Here is an 8,820-nt window from a genome sequence, read left to right on the forward strand (position 1 = left end):
GGGTTTTCCCCGTTGATCTTGCTGCATACACACTGGGGGATCTGTGATATTATATTGATTGGTCCGACAAATTAAAGAACATATCGGGAGCTCAACTGAATAAGGATTCTTATCCTTTTTTATTTTCACTAGTCTGTGTCTATGTATATGTTTGTGTGTTTTTTTATTTCGCAATCTTTTAACAATCTCTAATAAAAGTTAAATCTTATTGTATCGTTAATCCTTGGTGCACCAGCAACAGGCATTCTTTTTCTTCCAAAAATTAAGCCACAACAATGTCATTACCCTTAAATAGCACAGGTTAATTGTGAGGTTAGAGGTGAGTCCCCCATCACAAACCTCCCGATTGGGATACAGCATACATTCATCCAAGAAGGAGGAATTTATTTCATGTTATGTAATATGTACAGTATGTGTGTATAAACATATTAGTATTTAATACCGTGTTTACAGCAGACCCATCTTCAATGTAGTAGAAAAATGTATGTGGCCTTCACACTTAACTCACAACTTGTTATTATGTTAAAATACAACAAACATATGTGTATATTATATATTAATTATAATGTTTTTTTTTCCCTTCACTACAGACACTGAACAGCACCAGGATGATGTGGCCCAGATTATGCAGGAAATATTCTTAACCCTGCTGTATTTTAATATTCTGTTTGACCGACTGGAGGCCCTCCCTTAATTTTTTTATTATTTTTGTTTTTATGTTTAAAAAAAATAAAATTTATGTTCAGTTAGAAGTTGCCTGTGTTTTTAATCATAAAAATGTTAGAGGGTTTGTAAGGGCAGGTACATACAGATGTGTAATGTCACTTATATTTGTAATTTGAGTTGAGGGGTAACAATTGATGTGTAAATGTGTGTGTTTTTGAGTTAAATAACACATAGTGAAAATGCATGAATGTTTAATGTTGTTAGATTAAAACATCACACATAACATCAGGGTAGGTATACATGTTTAAAATTCTGATCAAACTAATTATGGACATAATTTAGTACATACACACAAAGAACACCATGGGCGAAATGTAATAGGGTGCGTTTTTTTTTTTCGTAAGAAAAAAATCGCACCAAACCGCACCTTTAAAAATCGAGTTTTTTGACGCGAATTCGCATATGTAATGAGATGCGAATTATGCGGCAAAAAAAGTGCGATATGGTGCGATTTCGGGCGATTTTTAAGTCCTGAAAATGTGCGATTTTCAGTAATGGAAATCATCACATTTTCAGTACTGTGCGGTGTGTTGAAAAAAAAAAAATAATAAAAAAAATGGCGTGCGGTTCCCCCTCCTAAACATAACCAGCCCGGGCTCAAAAAGCCGGTGCTGGTATCATAAAATCAGAGGGTCAAACAAATAGGGGTTCCCTTGATTTAATGAAACCAGCACCAGGCTCAAGGTCCAGCGCTGGTTTCCAAAATACGGGGGACAAAATGACTAGGGGTCCCCTGTATTTTAAGAACCAGCACCAGACCCAACCAGCCAGCAGGGTAATGCCACAGCCGGGGGACACTTATTATATAAGGTCCCGCGGCCAAAGCATTATCCCCGTGGCTGGTCAGCATGGGCAGGGGTCCTGGGGAAGTGGGGACCCCCCCAATGAAGGGGTCCCCCCCCCCAGGACTTACCAGCCCATGCTGAAAGTCCGGGGCTGTCCCCGATGCCCCTGGGCGGTGGGCATTGGGCTGATGAAAAGTGTAAAAAAAAGAATAAAAACTATTGTCTTATACTGTAGAACTATGAGTCCCAGCAAGCCTACCCCGCATGCTGGGACTTGGAGAACCACAAGTCCTAGCATGCGGGGCATTAAAGGGCCTGCTGGCACTTGTAGTTCCACAGTACAAAAAAATAGTTAAATAAAACACACTGACACCCAGAAAAATAAAAGTTTAATACATCCACAGCCCACACATATTTTTTCATCTTCCGCGCCTTTCCTCCGACTTTCTCGGCTACTGATTGCCCACTAGGCGGCCAATGGAATCATTCTGCGCTTCTCCAGTCTGTGAGCGGGTACCAGCCGGGAGCAGCGTGTCTGCCGGAGAAGATGTCGGGGTCATCGCCGTGGACCAGGTGAGTAGGATTTCCTTCCTCAGGTACCCCTTTTGGATTATTTCGGATCCTGGACCCCGGAGACATCAGCCCTGGAGCCCAGGACCCCGGACCAGCCCCGGAACCAGGACCAAGGCCCCGGAACCGGACTCTTCAGCCCAGGAGCCCCGGAACCAGGATCCATGGACCGACCTACGGGCTCAAGGTAGGTAAGTATCAGTATGTGTGGGCTGTGGATGTATTAAACTTTTATTTTTCTGGGTGTCGGTGTCTTTTATTTAACTATTTTTTGTACTGTGGAACTACAAGTGCTAGCGGGCCCTTTAATGCCCCGCACGCTGGGACTTGTGGTTCTCCAAGTCCCAGCATGCGGGGTAGGCTTGCTGGGACTCATAGTTCTACAGTATAAGACAATAGTTTTTACTCTTTTTTTTACACTTTTCATCAGCCCGATGCCCACCGCCCAGGGGCATCAGGGACAGCCCCGGACTTTCAGCATGGGCTGGTAAGTACTGGAGGGGGGGACCCCTTCATTGGCCGCGGGACCTTATATAATAAGTGTCCCCCGGCTGTGGCATTACCCTGCTGGCTGGTTGGGTCTGGTGCTGGTTCTTAATATACGGGGGACCTCTAGTCATTTTGTCCCCCGTATTTTGGGAACCAGCGCTGGACCTGGTTTCATTAAATCAATGGAACCCCTATTTGTTTGTCCCTCTGATTTTATGATGCCAGCACCGGCTTTTTGAGCCCGGGGCTGGTTATGCTTAGGAGGGGGGACTGCACGCCGTTTTTTTTTCTTTTAACTATTTTTTTACAACAGAACCATGCACAGATCTCAATGATCTGTGCATGTTTCTGATAAAATCGCCAGTCAGAACCTGGTCTATTTTTTTTGCGATTTTTAGTATCCTTTACTAAAAATCGCAATCCATTAAATATGCGAGTTCTATACTTTTTAATGGGAAAACATCTGTATGCGATTTTAAGTCTAACTAACCCTGAAAACTGCATATTGTGCGGGAAAAAAACGCAAAAAAAAAAAATTCGCCTCCCATTACATTTCACCCCATGACTTTATTTAAAAGTAACAGCAATGTGGGGACACATAGATAGTGATTATAATGCTACATTAGAACATAATAAATATACAGTACATGTAAGGAGGGTTAAAATGTATTTTTATGAGGGTGTTCATTAAAGTAGACAATTGAGGTAATAAAAAACAATAATTGAATAACAATTAGAATAATTCATTTAATTGTCTTAATCATAGTTGAAAGGCTAGATTAGCAGGGCCATATATATGAAGGGTATGTCAGCGTGCACAGAGGTACGATCGGTGACATACGCTGAGTTTTCCATTGAAAACAGTAGAGACCCGTCCGTGCACGGTGGCTTTACGCTCAGATAGCCGTAAGATGTCAGTGTCATAGCGGATGAGACCCGTCCGTATACGGTGGCGTACGCTCTGTTGTACGCCAGTTATCGGTGTCTGAGGAGATCCATCCGTGTACGGCGGCGTACGCTCAAGTGTACGCCACTCCCCTTTGTCGGTCTTTGTGACCGTCCGTATGCGGTTGTTTTGTGGGTGGACTTTCACTCACCGTCCGCGTATGGGAAACGTACGCTGTTACGGAACATAAGTACGTTTGGCCACCCGAACCAGAATAAGGTCCTTAGCATCACCCCTGGACTGATACAGCACACAGCATCACCCCTGGACTGATATGGCACACATAGCATCACCCCTGGACTGATACGGCACACTTGGCAGCAGTAGCACCCCAGGAATTATTTGGCAGACTTGGCTTACCCCAGGAATTATACGGCACAGCTGGTGGCACCCCTGACCTGATACAGCACACATGGCGGCAGACATGGAATTATACGCCACAGATGGTGGCACCCCTGACCTGATACAGTACACATGGAATTATATGGCACAGGTGGCAGAAACCCTGGACTGATACAGCATATATGGAATTATATGGCATGGTGACACTCCTGCAGTAAAAAGAAAAGAATTTTTTTTTTTTATTATTTTAATAAATATATGGCAGCACCTCTGGATTGATATGGCAGATTTAGCAGAACCCCCGTGAATTATACAGCAGACTTGGCTCACCCCTGGAATTATACGGCACACATGCAGGCACATCTGAACTGATACGACACACATAGCATCATCCCTGGACTGATAGAGCACACTTAGCATCACCCTGGATTAATACAGCACACTTTGCAGCACCCCATGAATTATACGGCAAACTTGCCTTATCCCAGGAATAATACGGCACAGATGGTGGCACCCCTGACCTGATACAGCACACATGGCAGCACGCATGGTATTATATGGCACAGAGGAGGAACCCGTGGGGCAGTATTCAATGAGAAAATTTTGCCCTGTTTTATGGCGAATTTGTGCTTTTTTCGCCTTGGACGGAGAATTTTGAGCGAGCAAGCCTATTCAATGTGAAATATTCGCCGTCTTTTTAAGTGATTTTCGCCGTCTCTCGTCGTGTAGCAATTCTCCATCTTTTCATGGAGAGCTGGAAAGCTAACTTTTAAACTAAAAGGTATTTTTTTTTAATTTTGGTGTCATAAAATCAGTTTTTTTTTTCTGTGAAGGGGCATGTTATTATTATTCATGTGCTTATAGCACATGAATATATATTTAATTTACATTTTTTTTTTTACACCGAGCAGCCAGCAGGGGGCCGGAGCGCTCGAGCCGCTCATTAGATATTCATATATTCACTGTATCCGATCATTACATATGCACGATCGGGTTCAGTGAATACTGGGTCCCCCGCTGGCTATAGGGGGGGGGCAGCTTGTGCTGCCTGGGTCCCGGGGAGCCCCCTCCCCTCCACATATCTTCTGGGGCATCCAGGGAGACTTTAATCTCCCTGGATGCCACCGTCCCACGGCTCCCTGTCAGCTCCCTGCCGCGGACGCTCGTCCGCTGCAGGGGTTAAGACTCGCCACCACTCGCGGCGAGTCTTAACCACGTTAAATAGAGCGAGCAGGAGAGGCAGCGAGCCCTCCGGAACACGGCGAGAGAAAAAAATCTCTCGCCATGCACCGCGAATTTTTTTCATTGAATACTGCCCAATGACTGATAAAGCACACATGGAATTATACGGCGCACATAGTGACACTCCTGCAGTAAAAAGAAAAAAAACTGTTTTATTATTTTAATGAAAAATTGCAGCACCCCTAGATTGAAATGGCAGACTTAGCAGCACCCCATGAATTATACAACCGACTTGGCAGCAACCCATGAATTATATGACACACTTTGCTCACCTCAGGAATTATGCATCACACATGCGAGCACCCCTGATCTGATAGAGCACACTTGGAATTATACGGCACAGATGGCGGCACCCCTGGACTAATAAGGTACATATAGGGACAGACATGGAATTATACGGCACACATGTGAGCACCCCTGGACTAATACGGGACACATGGGGGCACCCATGGAATTATACGTCACACATGTGGGCACCCCTGAACTGATACAGGACACTGGGCAGCACAGCTGGACTGATATGGGACACTTACTGTAACACCCCTTGCAGGTAAAAAAACACCTCTTTTATTTAAATAAAAAAGGGGGGCAGCTCCATTGGACTCATACGGGACACTGGGCAGCACCCATGGACTGATACGGGACACTGGGTAGCACAGCTGGACTGATATGGTAAACTGGACAGCACAGCTGGACTGATATGGTAAACTGGGCAGAACAGCTGGACTGATATTGGACACTGGGCAGGACAGCTGGACTGATACAGGGCAGCCCTGCAGTAAATATATATATATATTTTAGTTTGTTCCCCATTACAGTTACTTTGTCCCCCATAGTTTTACCCTCCTTGCAGACAGCACGGACACATCCGTGTTGTCTGACTTTCATATGCCGAATGAAGAATGGCGCTGGTGCCAGGACTTATATAGAGATCCGGATCTAGCGAGAATCCTGACTCCGGGTGATGACGTTTTGCCAACGTGCCGGAATCCGAGGCAGGCGGTAAACTCCGAATGATGCTCGGATCCCCGGCGTTCATGCGGGCTCGGATCTGGGCAATCCGGGCCCGCACATCCCTACTTTATATACAATGTCCACTGTTGCCCTCAGTAGTAGCACTAACTAACGTAACGCCCACACCAGTTGGCAAAAGTCTTAGCACTGATTATACATGCACCGTTACTTGTTTCCTAGCACGGCCACAACGATCTTGATCTGGGGCATCGCAGGTAAAAAAAATCGCGTCGGTCGCATCGCATGCAGGCTAAAAAATCGCATGCGATGCGACCGACGCGATGCCCGCGATTTCCCATAGGGAACAATGTAAAATGCCTCAATTTAACCAAATCATCATAGGGAACAATGTTAAATGGGCCAGAGACCCCCAAAAAAAACCCTGAACAGTGAAATGGACCCCGAGCGCAGCGAGCCACCGAGCCCGAAGCGTGGCGAGCGCACGCGAATACCTTCACAGGTAAACACGTCCCTTCGCGGGCTTCACAGGTATCCGCGTCCCCTCGCGGGGCTCGCTGCGCTCGCCACAATAATCTATTCTCAACTCCACGCCGACGTGGATAGTGGAGGTATGAAAAGGTCGGAGGACGCGTACCGCTGCGCTTGCCACGCTTCGGGTTCACGTTGATCGTGGGGTGGCGTTAACTATTTTTGGCGGGCCATTTCACTGGTATGGGGTTTTTTTGGGGGTCTCTGGCCCATTTAACATTGTTCCCTATGTTGATTTGGTTAAATTAAGGCATTTTACATTGTTCCCTATGGGAAATCGCGGGCATCGCGTCAGTACCATCTTATGCTTATTTTGGCCGCATACGATGCGACCGATGCGATTTTGACTTTTTCAATGCATTTCAATGGGAAATCGTGGGCATTGCGTCGGTCGCATCGCAGACCATTAAAAATTACCCGCGATTGTAGCCGTGCTAGGAAACAAGTACCCATGCACCCACACCAGTTGCTGACAGTAGTAGTGCTGCTTATACCTAATGCCCACACCAGTTGCTGACCGTAGTAGCGCTGCTTTTACCTAATGCCCACACCAGTTGCTGACAGTAGCAGCGCTGCTTTTACCTAATGCACACACTAGTTGCCGACAGTAGTAGCGCTGCCCATACCTAATGCCCACACCAGTTGCCGACAGTAGTAGCGCTGCCTATATGCTATGCCCACACCAGATGCAGACAGTAATCTAACTCTCACTACAGTTGCAGACAGAAGTAGCGCTGCCTATATGTATTGCCCACACCAGTTGCTGACAGTAGTAGCGCTGCCTATATGTTATGCCCACACCTGTTGCTAACAGTAGTAGCGCTGCCTATATGTTATGCCCACACCAGTTGCCGATAGAAGTAGTGATGCGTAACACCCACACCAGATGCAGACAGTAGTAGCGCTTCTTATACCTAACTCCCATGCCAGTTGCAGACAGAAGTAGCGCTGCCTATACGTAGTGCCCACACCAGCTGTCGACAGTAGTAGTGCTGCCTATACAATGGGCCCACACCAGTTGCCAACAGTAGTAGTGCTGCCTGTACGTAGTGCCCACACCAGTTGCCGACAGTAGTAGTGCTGCCTATACTGTATGTTATGCCCACAACAGTTGATGACAGTAGTAGCCCTGCCTATACGTAGTGCCCACACCAGTTGCCGACAGTAGTAGTGCTGCCTATATGTTATGCCCACAACAGTTGATGACAGTAGTAGCGCTGCCTATACGTAAGGCCCACACCAGTTGCCGACAGTACTATGATACTTTTACAGATGGAGCCAGCCTCATTGTTGCTACTGGCATGCCAGATGCTCCAAAAAAGCAGGTGGCCCACCAGCATACATGGACACGCCAGCGTCTCGGACACTCGCATGACCATTGCCGGGAATGGGGCGGGTATTGGAGACGCACACATGTCAGAATCCTCAGTGCACCGCGGCGATTGGCAAGCTGGGGACAGGTACAATGACAATGGCTCCTTCTGGACATAATGCCCACACCATTATGACAGTACACTCTCACAAACTTTTATTTACCTGGCAATCTGTGTGGCAGGCAGGCAGCTCACCCTCTCCTTTCATCAGCCCTGCTGGTGTCCTCCAGTGTAGCTCCGCCCCCTGTCAAGTCTTTGCTGACTGTGACACTGATGTAGGTGAGGGGGATTGGAACTTGGGAGCTGGGAATTAGCTCTCAGCTTACTGCTCAGCCTCTGCTGTCTGCTCTGCTTGATGCTGCTGGCGCTGCTGCCTGTACTGTGACAGACAGCGGCAGCCACATAGTGCAGCAGCAGCAGGGGTCCTGTGTGTCACGGGGGAGAGGGGCCCCCTCCCTCCCCTCGACGTACCTGCCTGGCCGCATCTGCCTGTCACGGTCCCGTCTCTCCCTGCGCCGGCTCCTGCTGCTATAATGAAAACGGACTCTTAGAAAATGGCTGCCCCCATACGGCAGATAGAAAACTGTCTGCCGTATGGGGGCAGCCATTTTATAAGAGTCCGTTTTCATTATAGCAGCATGAGCCGGTGCCGGGAGATACGGGATCGTGACAGGCAGATGCGGCCGGACAGCAGCGGGTAAGTGGTAGCTATAGCCCCGCATACCCCCGGCGCCCACAGGTTCTCTGCGCCTCCCCGCCACCGCGGGGGCTGCGGAGCTATAGCTACGCCACTGGAGGGGCTCATTTGATACTTTGCCCAATCCCCTGTGGCATCCCCGCTGTC

The sequence above is a fragment of the Crinia signifera genome, chromosome 5, assembly GCF_055691185.1.
Source record: "Crinia signifera chromosome 5, ASM5569118v1, whole genome shotgun sequence".
Lineage (NCBI taxonomy): Eukaryota > Metazoa > Chordata > Amphibia > Anura > Myobatrachidae > Crinia > Crinia signifera.